The sequence below is a fragment of the Dasypus novemcinctus genome, chromosome 24, assembly GCF_030445035.2.
Source record: "Dasypus novemcinctus isolate mDasNov1 chromosome 24, mDasNov1.1.hap2, whole genome shotgun sequence".
NCBI classification, from domain to species: Eukaryota; Metazoa; Chordata; class Mammalia; order Cingulata; family Dasypodidae; genus Dasypus; species Dasypus novemcinctus.
Window position 1 is genome coordinate 9,536,266 of NC_080696.1, and position 20,658 is coordinate 9,556,923.

A 20,658-nucleotide genomic window follows, 5' to 3' on the forward strand; every position below is an offset into this window, starting at 1 on the left:
TCCTTTGCCCCATTTCCTATGCTATCTGCTTCACTCTTTGACTCAATGAAGAAAAGCATGCTTGAAATATATATCTCCATTTCTGCATAAAAGTTTGATATACAGTGAAGGTATTTATATATTTCAACACTCTTGTGAAAAATGTTAAAAACAATCCCCAAATTTAGAAACTCTAGTTCTTGGCAGAAAAATAATTCATCTTAATTTTGAGGAAGGTTCTTTTTTAAAAATATATTTTTATTAGAGGAGATGTGAACTTACAAAACAAATCATGCATGTGTGTGGAATTCCCATACAACACCCTTTCACCAACACACTACACTGTTGTGGAACATTTGTTACAGATTATGAGATAGTATCATCAGACTATTACCGCTAACTATGGTCTATAGCATACATTTGGTATATATTTTTCCATACCCCCCTATTATTAACACAGTATGTTTTTGGCATTGATGCAAGAATATTACAGTATTGCTGCTAACTATAATCCATAGGGTAAATTAATTGTAATTTTCCCATGCTTCTCTACATTTTTACCACCTTGCAATAGTGATGTACATTTGTCCTAGTTCATAGAAAGACATTTTTGTATTGGTACTATTAACTGCAATTCTCATCCACCTCAGGGTTCACTATGTTATTCAGTCCCTAGATTATTCTCTAACTTTCTTTCTATTGACATTTACATTCCTAGATTATCCTTTACAACCACAATTCCATTTATAAACCAGCTGCATTAGTTCTACTCACTATAATGTGTTACCATCAACTTATCCATTTCCAAACTTTTACAGTCAGTTAATTAAAACTTCTACCTACATTAAAAATCAATACCCCTTCTTGAGGAAGTTTCTTGAAAAGACAATACTACTGAATATCATTGTTAAATATAAGTCTAAGGAAAAGTATGGGAAAGTATGTGGCAGGAATGAGCAGGGCATTCAAGGAGGACTGAAATTAGTTAATGAGCACCAAAACACTCATTTTTAATGCTTGTTATTCATACTTAATTTTAAATCTAAAATTTTATTTCATGTACAATTTGGCCTAGATGCTTCCTGCAGAATTAGTTGGGTAGATAAAGTGTTTCCTTGCATAGGGAAAGGCGTAAGATTTTACTAGAGACTAAAATAAATGACCATACCATAAATGAATGACTGGATGGATGGATGGATGAATAAATAAATAAATCCATCATTCCCAGTTCTTTTCCATCAAGTCTCTTTGTCTACTTTGATTTTTAAAAACTTCTCTGCAACTACACACTGCTTCCCTTTTTTTCATTAAAAAAATACTTTATGTCCTACCTTCTCCCTTGTGGTGGGCCTTCGCTGCTGTTTTCCTTTCCAGAATCTCTTCTGGCAAAAGCATTCCTATGTTATTGGAAGACTTCTCTTCCTCCCCAATCAGGCTATGTGGTATGGGTAGCGATCACTCCAGCCCTGCACCCCAGGGTGTTCTTGTGTCCCACCCAGGCTAATCAGGGATGGGCATGGTCCACATCTATCCAATCACAGCTAACCCAGGGCTTTTTGCTGAAGCAGCCTGGAAGAAGGTGAAGGATCTGCTGACTTGGCTTAGTGGGTAAGAAACAGGTTGGGAGCTCTGCAGAACCTCCTTGGTATCTTGGGCTATGGTAGTGGGGTCTGTTATTGAAAGAAGTCAACCTAGAAAGGCCATGATTCCAAGCTGTTCTGAGGAGATTATTTAAGTTTCTAGATTTACTAGTTTCCGAAACCAGTTATTGGCTATTGAGTCAATAAATCTTTTTTTCTTATATCAGTTGAACTGGGTTTGCTGTCAATTTTACAAAGGGTTTGGACTAATAAATCTCCCCCAGCAACCCCGCCAGTGTTTTTATTTGAGAGAAGGGTGTAAACTGGAATCACAGCAGCATTTCCTACTCTAGCTTTCTTTGCTCCTACTATTACTACTAATTTTCTTGGTATTTTCCTTGGTATTTTCATGCCAAGAAAATGTCTGATGAATCTCCCAATGTGATCTTGTCCACATTCTGAGCCTAGAAGAGCGTGCCAGTTAGAGCTGAGGTTATTAGGTAGCAATTGTTAGGGCTATGGGTTAAATTGCGTCAGTGAAGTTGCTCCTCATGACCGTACATTGCTGAATTCTGTCTCCAGGGAGAGGAAATGTTTCCGTCACTCTCCCTCTTCCTGAGGAAGCGTGTCTCCAGCCTTGCAAAGTCATCATGCCTGAAAAAAATCACCACCAGGCTGTGATAACAGAACGGACCCCTCCCATGTTGCTAATTATGCCGCCCCGCTTCAAGCCGCTCACCTCTGCGGCCTCCTCGGCCCCCGGCTTACATGAGTGATGGGCTTTTCCTGGAACAAACAGTGTGTGCTATAAATGCAGACAATCATAAAACCTCATAAAAAAGGGGAAGAGAAAAGAGAGGTTTTCTTTTTACGTTCTATTATTTATAACATGCTAGCTTGTATTATTTTTATGTTTTGTCTTTTTGGTCTGACTCACTTTCAGGAAGTGAGATAGCATGGAAATCTAAATTAAGACTACCTGGAGTTGAGTCCTGGTTTATCTATATATGATTTTGGGCAAGTAACTTAAGCATGTTCTGCTCTGCTCCCTTATTTGTTAAATATATATTATATATATATATATATATATATTCATTAACTATATATATATTAGTAGTACATATCTCATGGTATTGTCAATTAAATTATGCAACATGAAATATTTAGGACAGTGCCTTGCATGCAGTAAGGACTCAATTAATGGCAGCTGCTGTTTAGTGGCTGGGCAGTTTCTCTCTGTCCTCCTCCTTTCCCACCTCCTAGGCCAGACTGGTCATCTTTGCTAACTAGAATAGGCAACTCCTTACAAAGTGTGATTTGAGGTGCCTGAGAAAGGTGTTCCCTGTACTAACATATTGACCCCATTGTCTATAATCTCACCTAGGAAGGTGGAAGGTGACTGGGGTTTAATGTTGAAGGCCCCTACTGGAAATAAGAGCTCCAGTACTTAGACAAATAATTTTGAATTATTTCCCAATTCCTAACAGAGATCAGATTCGGGGGTGGGAGGTGTGTGTGGGGGTGAGGCATAGCATGAGGCCATGGAAGTACAAAGGCCAGGGCCTTTCCATGCTGGTTCTCTCTCTAGGTTCAGAGCCTTGGGAGAGAAGAGTGTGGGATGATAAGAGATGGAGAGGACCACTTGGCCCACCAGGCCACCAGAAACCACAGGTGAGTAGCAGATGCCAGTGGGGCTCCAAGGCTGAGGCACAAGCTGGAAGGCAGGAAGTCACACTGGATGTTCTGGGAGTCAGTTAGAGGAGCAGAGATGGACCTAATGAAGGAATTGAATACAGGGGACTGGACACACAATGGATGGTAGGATTGAGATGCTAAGCAGAGGCTGGTGAAGAAATGCAAGATTAAGAACAGCAGGGAGTCACTTCTACCCCTTGGGCTTCCAGCCCACTTCCAGAAGGAGGTGGGGTCCCTGAGGCTGAGAGCTCAGGCCTTCTAGCAAAAGCTGAAACCAGAGTGGAGCTGTGGGGAAGGCACAGTTGCTGCCTGAGACACTGCCTGTGACTGAGAAGGAGAAGGGGAAATAGCCTCACCTCTCCCTCACTCCCATCCTCTGACCTCCTGCCAGGGTCTCCCATGGGTGCACCTGACTAGAATCCAGCTGGCAAGGGAGCCTGGGAAGCAGAGCCTGGGGAGCTGGTCTCCACTGACACAGAACAGTTCAGGAGATGGAGCTGAGAGTGAACAGAGAACACGTATGATGGGCCCAGGACTGAGAGGACAAAGGAAGATCTCTGTCCTCTGGTTGAATAAGATGACTGGGGAATATAAGCCATCAGTAAGTGTTCTTTAGGTTTGTTATCCTTACAAGGGATTTTAGTTTGGTTTTTAGGTCTGGGCTTAGAGGTATAATATTATATCCCTCTGTTTTTCTCAAAGGGCAGCCTGTGGATTCTTTACCTTAGAAACCACTGTAACAGTACTAGTTCAACAGGCTGATTCTGAATCTCATCCCAGACCTCTTGAATCCATTTCCCTTCTAGTGAGGCTGGCCGGTTCACCTTATTCTCTCTGCATTCTTACCGAGGCTTGTGTTTATAAAGACTTTTGAATTTAAAATGAAGACAATCACTCCTTGAACAAGTTTCCCTTTGCCTTTTTTCCCCTTCCTGGATGATGAGTGATGTTCTCCTTAGGAAGTTCTTGTCTACCGGCCTGTTCAATATCTGCCTGAAGGTTCTGTCCAGAACTTGGACTGCTGATGAGAAACGTCTCTTGTCCAAAGATTGATGGTTTAACTCAAGAGAAGGGCAACACATTCTCAAGCATCTTAACAAATCTCCCATCCCAGGAACAGGGTTGCATAATTTAAGAAGTTAGAAATAGAAACCAGTGGAATTCCTTGGTGCAAGAGGTCAGTAAGATAGACGCTCCAGCTGGGCTGCCGAGCGCACTGCTCCCGGCCTCAGAAAGCTTTTTCAGACATTTGAAGCTAATTGCTCTATATTTCCTGCAGTTTTGTTGGAAGTGGTGTGGTTTCCAAAGCTCTACCTGGTGGTGTGTTGATGCATGGATAATGAGCCCAGGCTTGAGGCATAGATACTTGCATTAAGCATTCCTTTGAGCATGAGCCAAGACCTATGTCTTCTTGGACCCTACCTTCCATCTTTAAAATTGGAATAACCACGGTGCTTCCCTTATAGAGTAGTTGGAAGAATCACCTATATTCATTCAGCAGGAATTTACTGAAGTCCTTCCCATATACTAGGTGTCACGTTAGAAATCCAAAGACAGCATTCCTGCCTTTGAAGTGATTGCAGTTTCTAAAAGGAAAATCTGCATGTGAAAGCAGCGTGTGCACATTGCAATTCACTGTGAGTTGAAAGTTATTATTTCAAATGCTAGGTGCAATCTGTGAGCTTTCTCGAGTGGTCATACCTGCAGTTGAGGTAAGTAAGTGATGCTTATGGACGCTGACAGATTGGAAGTATCAGCTTCTTAAACCCAGGACCCCCAGAGGGGAGTAAACCATGCCTGGGCTGCTATTGTCAGGTCTAAATCCTCACTGAGGGGAGGAAGAAGATTAAGGAAGTGAGAGGAGGAAGGTTACAAGAAAGGAAAATGAAAAAGATTGGACTGAATTGCAGAGAAAAGCAGAATACAATTCTAACATCTGATGCCTCAATTCTCAAGGTACCTCCCTACCAAATTATTCCTTCCCTCCGAAACACTTTATGGAGTATTTACAACCAAGAAAAATGTTATAAATGTGAACAAAAAATCTATTTTCAAGGAAAAGACCTGTTGCATGTTTTGGGATTTATTTTCTCTTCCTTAAAAATAATTGATGACGTTTTTGCTTCCTTTATTTTGTTGTGTTTTTCTTCTGAAGTTAATAATGGTAATCTTTCTTTTATTCTAACTTGGGTTGACATGTTGTATGACCTTTAAACAATTCTAACACTTTACCTAATGCTTGCTTTATTTTGACGCAGTAATTTTCACACTATAGCTGTATTAGAATCACCTGGAGGGCTTGGTGAACCTACATGAACCCTGCTCCCAGGGCTTCTGATTCAGTAGGCCTATGGGGTAGGGCCGACAGCTCCCAGCTTTAACAAGCTCCCGCATGGGGCTAACCTCCGCATGATGTCAGTTTCACCTCTATAGAGAGGACATGGAACACCATGGAGCAGGAGTTCTTAACCTTTTTGTTCCACGGACCCCTTTGCCAGTCAGGTGAAACCATGGACCCCTTACTAATCCACGTTCTACTGTGTATTACTTAATAACTATATCACACTTGCACCAGCATGTCCCCACAAGAATAATGTTTTGAATTTCAGTTCAAGCTCATGGGACCCCTTGTTAAGTAACCCTGCCATAGAGTAACTCCCAGGCCTGCTTGATCAGGGTTAAGATGGCATTTTGTCGTACGGGAAATATTCTAGGATTGTAATTGCACCATACCACATGATTCTTTTTCAGGGAAGAGTCAACCTGAGAACTCTGCTCTTCCCACTAAGACCAGAGGGTATAAATCTCTACAACTGCCAAATAGAGAATGTGGACATACATTTGAGAGAGAGAGAGTGAAAGCTGCAGAGGCCATAGAAGAATGCTATTGCTGTGTCTGTGATGACAGTCCTGATACTTCATGCTAGTGGCTGGCAATTTGCTGCAGATCCAGACAAAAAAAAACTTTAAATTGTAGCATCGATTGCATATAAAATAGTAGTAGTGAGAGTTATGGATATTCAGTTAATGATTGTGTGTGTGTGTGTGTGTATGTATGTAAAGCATGAATTTGAAAGGTGTGGGTAGATATTTCTCTGCAATCAGTATGAAAAAATGGGATACAAGGAACTGATCATTCTAGTGGGAAGATGTGGGATATATGAAATAAATGAATCAAAAGGCAATAAGTAAAGAAAAGAGTATCCAAACTATCTCAGAACAGAGACATTTGTCTTAGGTATGACTGACTTTAGATTTCAGGACATTGAGATATTGGATAGTAACATTCAATTGTGATTAATGTTATTTTACCACTTTATATTACAATTAATTTCCAATTTCCTCAAGCCTTACTTGTCTGTGGGTAGGAATGTGATAACAACTAAATTTCACTCTTATTGTGTCAGTTATCTATGGCCACACTAATGCTGTTTAACAATCAAAAATAAACATTTGGTTAGCTTAGGAGTTTGTGGGGTTCAGCTGGTCTGGGTTGGGCTAGGCAGCTACTGGCTGGGCTTGTTCATGTGTCAGTGGTCATGTTTGGGTTGGCACGGTTACTCTGCTGATCTTGACTGGGTTTGCTCACGTGTCTGGGACTTGGTTCATTTACGATGGTCCTGGCTGAGTTAATTAGAGTAACTTGGCTCTAACCTCAAAACTCAGTGGCTTACAACAATGAGCATTTATTTAATTCACAGAGCTGTGCATCAGTTGGGTAGATCTTCTGCTCTTGACTGATGTATTAGTTATCTATTGCGTAACAAATGATTCAAGCTTAGCAGCTAAAAACAAATTGCTTTTATTATTTCACAGTCTTTGTGGGTCAGGAATCTGGGTTCAGCTTAGTGGGTTTCCACTTCAGTGTCCCACCAGATTATAGTCATAGTTTCACTTGAGCTGCCTTCTCATCTGGAGGTTTGAGTGAGGAATGATCCACTTCTAGTTTATTCAGGCTGTAGGCAGAGTTCAGTTCCTTGCTGCTGTAGAATTGAGTCCCTTGGTTTCTATCCCACAGTTTTGGTTGGTTTATTTTTGCCTTTATTTTCTTTTGTTTTTGCTACATAGTCCTCTCCACAGGCCTCTGCACATTCTACAACTTGGCTGCTTGTTTCTTCATAGCTAGCAAGACAGGAGTGACTAGCAAGATGGAGGAGTATCATATAATACAATCACTGAGTAACACATAATCACTGAGTGACATGCCATTACCTTTGCCATGTTCTTTTCTTCATGTTAGACAGATAATGTGCCTATGTCATAACAAGGTTTGAGGGAGGCACATCTCACACAAATGTGTGAACACCCATTCATGATGCTTATGAACCACAAAAGGATCAGCCATGTTCTGGTTAGAAGTAGTCCCACACTCAAGGGGAAGTACTTATACAAAGCTACGAACACCAGGAAGTGGGAATCATGGAAGGTCGCTTTAGGATCTGTCTGCCTCAGCTGGGCTCCCTCACATGTCTTGAGATCAGTTGACTGTCAACAGATCTAAAATGGTTTGGTCTGGGATAATTAGGCAACTTGACTCCTCTCCACATGTTTCTCTCTGGAAAGCTAACCCTGGCATGTTACATGGCAAAAGCAGAGATGAAAGATTGGGAATGAAAATGCATGGCTGCACCCTATTGGCTAACATTCTATTGACCAAGCTAACTCACATGCCCAGGCCAGGGTTCAGAGTGGGAAGGCGCTATGAGGGTACATGGGGAAGTCTGTGGATGGAGGTGGAGGAGGGATGAAGAACTGGGTCCATGAGCACCACACTTACCCTAATATGCATAAGTCAAGGATTCAGCCCTGTGCAAATCATGGTCTTCCTCTGGCCCACATTTTGGAGAAACCAAGGGTCCAAGTTGGTGTCTTGCAAATGTTCGCCTGGTGGCACCCTCTTCTCAGGCACCTCCTCTAAGCTGCCTGTTGTCTGCAAACCAGGCGGATGGACCTCTTGCCATCACCCTTCATGAAAACATAATTATCTGAGCAGATGTGTTGTCTTCAGGGCTCCCAAAGCTAAAGAACCTTCTGTTTTCTACCAGAAGGGGGGAGAATACTGTTCTTGTTCACCGATTGTCTTATCCTTGTGTTACAGAATCATAGATAAAATCAGTTTCTGCTCTCAGCCCCTCCCTTATCAGGGGCTGGGCGAAAGTCAGTGTCCTCTCCACCCACCCCTCTACATATTCAGACAGCTCTGGAACTAACCACCCCTTTGTTCTCTCCTGATGTAAGGAATGCTCCAGGACTTGTTACAAGTCAGTGCCTCTCAACATTGGCTGCACATTAGAACCACCTGGATTGCTTTGAAAAATTCTGATGCTCAGACTACCTAAGTACAATCTCTGGGAGTTCCTTCCAGACGCTGGCATTTTTAAAGCCCTACAGATGACTCTGGTGCATTGTCAAGATTGAGAGCCTCTATTACAGATGGACATGTTGACCAACGCGTCCCAAGGGACAACAGCACTTAAGATTCTGGAGCTCAGAATGGACAGAAAAGTTTATTTACATTTGAATGTGGTAAAAAGCCTTGTCTCCTTTAAAGGATTTTTCATTGAAAAGTTTCACTCTGTCTCTATATGCAGCGGGGGCACATTTGCTTTGAAATATCCTCTCGTCTAGCACCCTGGGACCACTGATGAGAAAAACAAAAGCCCAGAGACATTCTTCACTTGCCCAAGATCATACGACGAGTTAGAGCAAAGCAAGGACAGGGCCCCAAATCTTCTGTCTCTTCTCCTCATCTATATCAACATATTTTCAAAATATGGGAGGAACATTTAAAAAAAAACAAAAAACTATCCACACTTTCTGTTGCTGACCACACTTAGAAGAAGGTCCTTTAGAAGTTCATGGAAAATTCCAGAAGAATCAATTAAGTGGAGTTTTCTAGAGTGAAACTCCAAAGAGGTTGCTTTCTGTACTTGGCCACAAAACAGATCATTCTGAAGATTAAGCACCAAGTTTTAAAGATTACACTGAAGTGCCTCAGTGTGCTATTTATTATGGAAAACTTTGGTTGTTTTATTCTAATTTAGACACACAGATGTCTTTGAGGCATAAGGCAATAAATCGGTGGTATTTAAAATCTTCATGTTTATTGAATGTTTTTAAAAGTAGTTTCTTCAAATGATCTACAAATAAACATTTAATAATTATGTTTAAAATTTCTATGTCTTGAAGAATGAAAAATTTGGGTGTGTGCTTTATACTCCTTGCTCCTTGTGCTATGTGGAACATAGGAGAGTAAATCATGAAACTGTGGTTCTTAAACTGTAATGTGCATCAGAGTCATCTAGAGGGCTTGTGAAAATAAAGACTCCTGGCCCATCCTTCAAGGACTCTAAATCAATGGATCTAGAGAATGAAATATAAGAATTTGCATTTCTTGACCTTGGGAAATTCACTTGACATCTCTAATTCTCAGTTTCTCCTTCGGTAACTTGGCAATAACAATTATATCTACCTTGTAGGATTAATGTTAGGTAAATGCAAAGAAAGTGATTAGTACAACCCATAGCACATAGATTTCAAAATGCAAGCTATTGTTATTGAAAGATTTTGGGAATAAGCCACAAGGTTATAATCAATTTCATCGTCTTGCCATTTACATAATATAAGTTCATGCCTGGAGTTTTGAATTGAGAACAATGGTATACATTCAGTAGACTCACTCTTAAAATAAGATTCCGCTACATTTGTTGTTCCACAAAGCTGAAAACCAGAATCCTCAAGATTCTCCCCAAGAATTTTGTCTAAGTGATAAAACTGTGACCGATGTGATTTTATCCCAGGGTTTTATGTCAGACAAAAGCTGTTGTTTTCCAGGAAATGTTTTATTTTCCGTCCTTCTGTTGGCAAGGCCAGTGATGCCCTGAATAGTGTAGTTTCTCCAAATGTGGTTGTGCGGTCAGAGCTGTGGTGTGCAAAAATGGCACCTTCCAACCCATGTCTGCTGGGTACCTCACTTCTGAGTCATGCATTTACTGTCAAAGCCCCGCTGACACTTGTGACCACTTGAGGTAGTCGATCAGGCAGAGGGGACATCTCCATTTCATCCATGTCCACCACCAACATAAGCGAACAAATATGCTCTGCTTGTCTTTCCATGTATGAGGAATAAATCAGCAGGAATCGACATTTAAATTCCCAGATGTCCAGCTGTGTTGAGATCAAATAAAAATTCTTGTGCATCTATGGATCATCTTTCACAATAAAACATAAGACACATTGATTTTTATATAATCTAAAGCTTTCTTTTTTTAAAAAAAGAAAATTGGCAGGGTACAACATCAATAGACAAAAATCCCAAGCAATGAGCAATCTGAGGAAGAAATCAAAATAACCAGGAATAAATTTTTTAGTATGGAACTTGTGAATTTACAAAATAATCATGACTAGAACACAGGATCCATGTACACTAGTGCACCATCAACACCTTGCCTTGGTGTGAAACATGTGTTACTATTGTAACCATTGTGCTATTTTTTTTTAACAGTAGTTATCTTGGTTATAATTGACGAAAAATTAAAAAAATAATTCTTTCATCAAAAAAATATGACACATTGCTTTGCTCTCTGAACAAAAATCACTGACAATTGGCTTCAGAAAAAAGATGATACATCTGAATGAGAAAGAAAGTGAAGAAAAACATTTTAATATATTTGATTGAGTACGCTGAAGAAGCAGTGATTGGATAGCTGCATGGGCTGAGATTTCTACATTTGATGGGGCTTAAGAACATGGATGTAACTGATGTTTCCCAAAGTTAAGGCAGTGGTTTTGCTGTTGTTGTTTTAAAATGTGGCTAATGACATACTTGTTGTTTACAACCAGTGCTTAAAAAAAAAACAAAACTAAATAGAACAGAAAATAGATTCATCACATGTGGTGAGGGTAATTATTTATATGTATTTGTATGTACATGTATATACTGAATACATATATGTGAATAGATATAGATTTGGACATAAAGACACAGACATAGATATATAGTGGATTGAAAAATAAACCCATTTCTTCAATGGGTCATGGTCAAAAAATGTTTGGAAAAAACTGCTTTAGTTATTTTCTGAGAGATGTAATGGGGGTAATGATTCAGAGCTAAATAACTTTGAATCCGATGGTGAGATTCCTTTTTGATCCTTTTTCTAACTCTTTCAGTCCTCTGCTTAGGCCGAGAATCTCCATTTGGTGCTAACATATCTTTACCCCTCTAACTTGCGAGTCTTCCTCTTAATGGCAGAGAAGAAGCCATGCCTTCGGCATAAAAGTTTCAGTTTCTGGCACGTGCTGCTGATCTGTTGTTCTATTCTACTGGAGCTTCTCATGTAGGTTGTTTCCACTTTCCTACTTCCACTTTGTTCCAGAAGGATCCATAGTTTCCTTTTAAGTGATTTTATTTAAGTAAAAAAATGACATGAACAGAATATGGAACGGTACAGAGATGGCCAACAACGTGCAGGGGGTACAGGGACAGCTGGGGAGGTAGTGGGGGCGCATTCAGCCCTGGCCTTCTGTGTGGTCTGCCTGATGTCCCGTTCCCAGCACGATGGGAGCCCTTGCCATGGAGCAGATCAGACTGATAGCCCTCCACAAAGGTGTGCTTCCTCACAAAGGTGCAGCACACGCAGGCAGGCCTGTCTCGGCAAGTCCCCTGTGCCACCTCGCACTGTGATGCCTTGTCAATGTGCCGACATTCTCACAATCCATTGTCTTAGACTGCCACACCATCCTGATTATACTGCTTTTTTTCAGCAGGAAGAAACCACCAACTGGCTGGGAAAACCGAACGGGATGCTCACGCCACTCCCAGCGGGGCTGGAGAGCTGAGCTCGCGTGCCCAGGCCCGGCAGCCCCGGGAAGCGATGGTTGAATCGCCCGGCCAGGCCTCTATGGAAAATTGTTTGGGGCCTTTGTGGGCAGGGAAACTTGAGAAAACCCAGTGTGATCTGAGGACCAGAGTATAACTGGCCTGCTCTCATTTCTCCGGTGGAAGAGCCTGGAAATGAAACAGAGGCAGCAAATGTTAAAGCGGGCATCAGGTCTCTTTCCTGGTGCGATAATGCTCCTTCGATTGCAAGGGTAAGTAGGCCAGAAGGGTAAGTTGAGAGTTGCCTTTGTCCTCTACTAGAATTTTCTGTATCAACACAATTTTTTCTTTCCTTCAATTGTCTTGAAATAGTCCCTCTTGGCCAGGTGTGGGAACCAGAAGAGGGGCGAGGGCCATCTGCATCCTTGGGGAACACACCACTTGGCCTGGGACCCAGAGGTGACCCTGCCCCTTTTCCAGCTGACAGGAGTTGTTCTCTTGGCTGCATGGGACAGTGTCGGCCCCTCGGGAGCCAGGACTCAACCTCCACCCAAACCGGGATGAGTTTTCCTTCCCCTTCCTGCCGGGATCCCTCCCACTTGGGAGGGGATGTGCTGACCCAGGTGGAAGACAGCTCTGAGAAAGGAGCTGGCAGACGTTGAGGCAAAGGCCCGACCGGCAGCCCCATGCCTCCATCCCAACCCTACCCCGCGTGGCAGCTTTGGCTCCTCTTGTTGCCAATTTCAGAGCAGATGAACGGGCGGCAGAATGCACTGCCCAGGCAATGTGTGCCTTTGGCAAGTTGCTCCAGGGCTGGGGGTGGGGTGGAGGGTGCAAGGGGCTCCTGAGCTGCAATTTAAAAATAGCCAGACCAGGCCTCCTCTGCTCCCTGACCCTGCCCATCTCCTCACGGGGGTGGGGGGCAGCTTTTGAGCCAGAACCCTCTCCCCTGGCCCCGTACGCCTGGCCTCCATCCTCCCTCTTCTACCCCATGTGTGATGCCAGTTCATTGGAGTGGGAAGAATTTTCTGAGCTGGGCTAAGCGAAATGCAGGAAATCACTCTTGAAAAACTTCTTTATGCTCGGTGCCATTATTACCTTACTATGAGGGACAACCAAGGGGTATGGCGATAGAAGTAGAAGCCTGGGCCAGCAAGGATGTCCAAGGGCCCAGAGGGGACAGAGACAGCCCCGGTCATCCATGGAGGTCAATGGCCCAGCAGAGTGGAGAACCTCACTTCTTTGGCTCACGTTGGTGGGATGTTAGATCACACCCTGTGATGAGGGTTTTGTCATGTCCCAATGACGGTCATGGTGGGGAGAGGGCCAACCAAACTACTCCCTCCCACCCCCCAAATCTTTATGCTCTGTGTACCTACATGACCAGGATTATGTGGTGACCAAATGAGCTTCCTTAGATTGAAATTTGGGCAAGTTGTTTCCTAATTTTGTGCTGATCACACTCTGCTATAGCTGAACTCAAACGAAGGGTAATTCCGTTCACACCGAAGATATCTACATTCAGTTTTGGTTTCCAGAATGGGTAGGTGGAGCCTCTTTCTTATCTGCCTGCCTGTCAAAACGTTTACCTGGCTTGAGGCTACATAGAACAGAATGGAGTAATTATAATTTTCTATCACTCAAGCCTCTATGCTACATACATTTAGGTCAGGGGTTCTCCAAGTGCAGTCCCTAGACCAGCAGTATCTGTGCCATTGAGAAACTTGTGAGAAATGCCCTTTGCAGGGCTCCAATTGGGAACGTTTGAACCAGAAACACTGGGGCTGCAGACCAGGACCTGTGGGTGAGCAAGTCCTCCAGGTGATTCTACTGCAGGTTCACATAAAAAGCCTCTAATTTAGGTAATTCAGAAAGTCCAACTCCCCTTCCTTATTTTGGACTTGATGATAAAACTACTGAGATCCTCTGATCAGGTGGCATGGGTAATTTTTCTGAAGCTCCCAACTTATGGGATGTCCTTAATATAGAAATTAGGATTAAAGAGATGTATGGTCAACCTTATGGAATTATGCCTATTCTTGAAGAATTACCTTAAAATAAATGGTTGTTGAATTACATTCCCCTCACTAATGTTCATTATAAAATTGGAGAATTATTTCTCGCTGGGGAAAAGAACTGATCCCAGGATATCAGAAATTTACAATTTAGAATTCAGAAAAATTTCTTTAAAATCTCTCTAAGAGGAAAAGGGATTATTTTCTGGCAACAGCATTGCAGAAACTCTTGATATAAGTGGAATGTAGATGCAAATCATTTCATGTTTCTTTATTTTTAAGATTTATTTATTTATTTCTCATCCCCCTTCTCTCCCTCCCTCCAGTTGTCGGCTCTCTGTGTCCACTTGCTGAGCATTCTTCTGTGTCTGCTTGTCTTCTCTTTAGGTGGCACTGAGAAACGATCCTGGGACCTTCTGGAGTGGGAGAGAGGTGCTTAATCTCTTGTGCCACCTCAGTTCCCTGGTCTGCTGCATCTCTTATCATCTCTCCTCTGTGTCTTTTTTTGTTGTGTATCTTGCTGCTCCAGCTCTCTGCTTGGGCCAGCTTGCTGAGTGGGTCAGTAGGTCCTGTAGAGGCCAGTACTCCTGCACGGGCCTGCACTCCATGTGGGCCATCACTCCATGTTGGCCAGCTCTCCACTCAGGCTAGCTTGCTGTGTGGGCCAGCTCGCCTTCACCAGGAGGCCCTGGGAATGGAACCTTGGACCTCCCATATGGTAGATGGGAGCCAAATCACTTGAGCCACATCTGCTTCCCATTTCATGTTTCTTGATATAAGTCAAGTACAGATGCAAATCATTTCACTGGTTATAAATGACAACTAAGATTATAGAGCACATTGGTATGAGTAAAATTCTCTTTGCTCTTTTTCAAGGTTTCTCCCAGAAATAGCATGATTTTTCTCTTTGCTCAGGAACCACTCCTCACTATTTCATAGCTATCTCTTAGAAATGAATAGGTAGATTTGAATTTAAAAAGGACAAGATTGGGTAGCATTATCAACTAGATTTTTAAAAGAATTTGCATAAAATCTACCAGTACTTGTCCCAGTGGAAGTTACAGAGGTTCTGCATGGTTGTAGGTGGTGTGTGGCTAACTTTTAATTTCAAATGAAATGTTCAGGAGTGGAAGAAATCTGGAAGACAAGAAGTTGAAGAAAGCAAGACCCAAGAATAAAATGCACTATAGCTTTGTAGACCAAATGAGATATCCTTCTGAAATCAGTTGTGCCCTTGCTAACCTCCCTGGAGGAGAACATGAGAAAATGAAGTTTGGGTAGTCTTGAAACTCCAATTTTCCTCTCTCAACCCTCCCACTTTAAAAAGTTTACTTTCATTAGGAGTAAATGCTTCCATACAGTTTAGTTTTTTTATAAAAATCCCCTTTTAACTACATTCAAATATATAACTCAGTGCTGTTAATTATGTTTACAATGTTGTGTTTTGTGAAAAAAATTTAAAAAAATTTTTTTAAAGAACTTTCTTGATGCATAAAGTTCATGTACATCTACCTTTTCTACATTAAGAAAAGAAATGACCAAAATAAGCGAGTTGCTTTTAAAAAATGGTCCCTTAATAGAATAAGGCCCATGGATAAGACCTCTTGGAACCTTTTGATTTTCCTCATTGTTTCATTTGCCAATTGGACTTTAGGAACTGAGATTGCTGCACTTGGGTTTCCTGTGTTGGGAGTCCAAAAAGGGCTTAATAAATTTGCTGTCTCCTGATGTGCCAATTCATGAATAGAACTTGATGCTTTTTTTTTTTTTTTTTAAATCTCCTGTGTTACCATAGGAGATTTGCCAGTTATCTGGAATTTGTACTTTCAGGCCTGAAAGAAGCCTTAGCTCTCAAATTGTGCAACCCTGCGATTTTACAGATGAGGATACTAAAGCCTAGAGATGATAATCAAAAGTTACACAGGACACATGGAAAAAAGTCCAGGAGTAGAAAATTGGATCCCAAATCTCCATCTGGGTCTGTTCCCATATGGCCACTGCTATATTCGGTAGTTGACTACCAAATACCAAATAAAGCAATGTGCCATTTTCAGTTTCTGGTCTATTTACTTAAACTTCTCTGTTCAAATCATGGAATGCTGCTCTTAAGAACCAAGCACTTGAACGCATGAATTTCTCATTTTCTGAGTGTGTAGCTTATTCATTTGACAGTGACTGGCTGTGAGCAAACCCCTAGCTGAGAAGACATTTTTATATTACTGAAGAAATAACTTTTCCTTTGGTCTAGAATTATTTACTTTTCCTTTATTATATTAAAATGTTATTATGTCTATTTTCAAACACACTCTTAAAAGAAGAGAATATTCTATTGGCTACCTGTTACCTACCCCGAACTGGACAATTACTGAGGCTTTGCCCCACCTCTTTCACCTAGGTTCTTCTCCTCTATTTTACTCTAAATTATTTTGAAGCTGATTACAGACATCCCTAAAGAGTTATGGATGTTCTGCCACACAAACCTAATGCTATTATCACACCTAATAATTATAAGGTCACAAAATATGCAATCAGTATTATAATTTCCCTTATTGACTCAAATTATTTTTAGAGCTGCCTTTATCCATTATTTCCTAATTATGCGTGGCTGTAGGTTCGGGATCCTAGCAAACATTGCAAACTTCATATACTTCCATAGAGGAAAGAAGAAGTAGTAAACTTACTTAGCAAGAAGGGTTTTCCCAAATTCTCACAGCTCTAATCTGGATAGCATTCAGTGTGACAGGCTTCTCACTGGGTTCCCACAGCTGGTTAGTGTTTTGAATTCCAGCCCCATGAACTCATATCAGGCTGCATGGGCTAATGCTCAGTGCCCAGCCTAGAGCTGATATCTCTGATGACAGAGTAATGGAGCAAACGCGGACATTGTCTGCCTCTTTCTAAATGCACTGTCATCTGTGTTATTCTCCATCTCTCTAGGGAATGAGTGACTCTGTGACTCTAATGTCTCTTGGAAGCGTTTAAGTCATCATGGAAGCAAAAATAATGCCAGTCAAGCATATTTTGTTGAAAGACCAATAAAATAACCTGTTACATTTTGGACAAGCCTCTGGACCCTCGGAGTCAACCAAGGCTTGTTTAGTTGCCACATCTCTTCAGATTCAAGTTTCTGTCTCGAAGATGAGCTATAAGAAAGATATATGAAGATAAAATAGAGAGGGATAGAAAATACAAAGATGTATATCACAACTTGAGATATAGTTTGTGTAGGGGCTGAGCTTTGATTATGGCATGCCTATTCAGCTCGTAACTGATGACTTTTCTTAGAGAAAAATGCTGTCTTCTTCTTTAGGTAAAAGGTGAATTTCTTCAATAAGAAGCTTGTAGAAGAATCCAGTCTCCTCGATGTGGAAAACATTACAAACCCTTTCCAATAGAGGAGCTTGGGTATTATTTTAGGCCCAAGGGTATTATTTTGCGGGCCCTGATCGTTCCCCTACTCCAGTTGTCTACAAGATGACAGTCACATTTGAAAGATGTCTGAAATTCGAATAGTTTTCCTTGTTTTCCTTAATCTAAATGTTTTGTCTCCTGCCCATTCACATTGATTTGTAAGTTAGGGTTAATGAGAATAGGTTTTGGAAAGGGATGGGGTGAGAGGGTGTGGATACTGGACTGCTTTTATTTAGAAGTGGCGGTTATATTGGGAGAGCAATCAGGTGTTTGTTCTATTGGAGCTTTACATTCTATTGGGGGGAGATAACCATAAACCGATGAACATATAGACAAAGTAATCTCAAATCTTGGAAAGCTGCTACCAGTACAATACCCACAGTGCCTGTTGGCAGCTACTTAAAGGAGTGTAGGGGTGGTGGTGCTACTTTATACAAGGTGTGACATTGGAACAGGAAGCTGAATGGCTAAAGAGCCAGGCAGAAGAGGGGCCCAGGCAGAGGGGACAGAGGGCAAAGTGCTCACAGAGGAACTAAGCCGGGCTGTCCAGCCTTTGTGGCCTGAGCATGTGGACTGGGGCCAAAGGGCCTTGGAGATGATGGCAGAGTTGGGGCTTTGTGCCTGGATGGTATTTCAACAGCAGATGTGACGGCCTTTACGGGTGGGGTTCTCAGACTTTTGTGGCACCAGAATCCCCTGAAGGGTTTGTTACAGCTCAGACGGCTTGGTCCACCCCAGCGGTTTCTGATTCAGCAGGTCTGGGGTGGGGCCTGAAATTCTGCATTTCCATCGATTTCCCAGATGTCTATACCACTGGGTCAGGGAGAGCACCTGAGAACCAACGCAGTAAAGAGCAGCTCTAGGCCTGTGTGTGGTCCTTGGCAGTTGCCCCAGAGAAGAGATTTCCAAGTGGAGCAGTTAAGATGGCAGGTGTTTTGAAGTGATGATGAATTATTTATCTTTCCCAGAATGCTCTGCTTTTCCTCATCTTTAGAAGGAGCCTGAGCATTGTTTAATATCCACCCCTCCAAGGTGCCCAGGACCAGTCAAGAGAATTTCCAAATGCTACACTTTCACCTTAACAAGTTGCTCCTTCCAGGTTCCCAGATGCCCTGTTCTTGTGGGGGCAGTGGGCTGTGGCAGCCTCAGTGAAGGTCACAGTCAGGAACTGCTTTTCAAATTTCCCAGCTGAAAGGGGTCCTACCTTCCCCTGCACCCCATCCTCCTCTCAATCTGGGGCTCCCTGAAAATGCACTTCATTTTCCCAGACATTTATACCAGAGTAATCAAGTCAGGAGACCAGCGCCACCTCTGATCTCCAGTGAGGAAGCTTTCAGACCTTTAGGAAACACGGGCGAGCAAATGTTTACTGACCATGTAATTAATACGATGCCTTGCCCTGTCTGTCGGCCCTTAGCACCATATTTCCTGTTCAGGCAGTGGAAAGCAAAAATATTAGTTGTTGTTTGACCAAAGGAACAAGTGTCTTCCAAATGAACACATGATCTACTAGCAGCCCTGCTGAGTCTTCCCATGGGAACAGGCATTTTACTTTGTTTTACAGCTAATTTCTTTCTTACAGCAGGTTCCCAGACACATCACATGCCTTGCATTGGAGGCTGAAGTCAAGATTTATAGTCCAGGCCCATGTAATTCAATGTCAAACAACTCTGATAACATAAGGGCTGGAAGTCAACAATTTTCTCATGGGTTCTCATAAAAAAGTCATTTTAGCCAAATTGAGTTTGAATAGCGGTGTGTCTCTGTGATTTGATGGATGCTCCCTACCCGTGAACCCCCAGGAAGAAGCTGGCTCCTTTCCTTTGCTACTGTAGCAACATATATGAAAATGGACTAAGTGATTCCTGGTTGGTATTATTGTCGGATGACGTGTTGGTGGATCTTGTTGCTTTATTCTCTGTGGACTTCAGGGGGAGAAAAAGAAGCCCAAACACCTTCTTTTTCTGATGGTGCAATAGACCTACCTTCTCTGCCTTCTCAACTTTTCCCCCTGACCTATGATTTGCTCAGCATCTCTTTGTGACCCAGCCATCATGAAGGTCTGTTTCCCTAAAGCAAAACTACCAGTTGTGCCAAGAGTAAGTTGGAAAGGAGTGTGTTGTTTTTGGTTCTTGTGTGTTGGCTCATGTGTTCACAGGGTCTTGGAGATGGAAGAACCTTGGGGATCATTTAAAACAAGCTCCTGCTTTACAATGGATGAGGAAGGAAAGTGAAGTGACCTCTGCAAGAGTGCGATGGCCAGCTAAGAGCAAGATCAAGGGCCTAGTGATCTTCTTGCACACTCAATACCTTCAAGTTTTCACTACCTGTAGGGATGAAGTCAGCAGCAGGGCCTTGCTTCCAGCAGACCAATGCTTTCTAGGTTGTGATATAATTGACTACTTGATAGAAGGCAGGTGGTTTCCACAAAGCTGGTGGTCTACCAAGAACTCCTGAAATTCTTGGGGAAAGATCTGTATTGTGCTGGGGCTAGTTATTTGTGGAGGAAAACAGCTTTGGGCTTTCTGGAGAGAAAGGAAAAACAAGGAAGGAACTGGGGTTTGTATCATGACATCCAGGAGCTCTTTACTTGCATAGTGAGTTGATTCTCTTCTCAAGATATCCAGGTTAGGAAAAAAGCAATGCAAAATTAATAAACCACAAAGCAATTCTAAGACATGCCTTTAAGTCCTAGAGATCTGGATTAAAAAAAACAAACCAACCTGGGGTATAAAGCAAACCAAAATGTAATAGACATACTCATTCTGTGGAGAAATTAAATCCTAGAGGCCTTGGGATTCAGAACAGAGCAAAGGGCAGGCAGTGCTCAGGTCCGGGAAGCAATGCATTGATAACCTCATTGTGACAGACAGAATAGGTGACGGTGGCACTAATGATGATAAACGAGGGCCCTGATGGTCAAAACAGGGCCTGGGGTAGGGCTGAGGGAACCAGCTGGCCTCTCAAAAAGTCATGCAAACCTAACCTGGGCAAGGATGGAAGACTTATTCTCAGGTGGGCATCCCTTTCATGTGGGGTATCTTGGCGTGTGGCAGCACTACGAGTGTGGTCCAAGGAGGACAGCATCACCTGAACCTAACTAGAAATGCAAATTCAGACCTATTGAGCCTGAATCTCTTGGGGGTACAGCCCAGAAACC

General features: G+C 42.3%; 1 non-coding gene across 1 annotated transcript; it reads right to left on the reverse strand.

Annotated features, from left to right (window-relative positions):
* Nucleotides 1–7,488: 7,488 nt before the first annotated feature.
* LOC111764940 (small nucleolar RNA U13) lies at nt 7,489–7,592 on the reverse strand. Its single transcript, XR_002797416.1, has one exon. It is a non-coding gene; the product is annotated as a small nucleolar RNA U13 (small nucleolar RNA).
* Between the last annotated feature and the right edge of the window lie 13,066 nt (nt 7,593–20,658).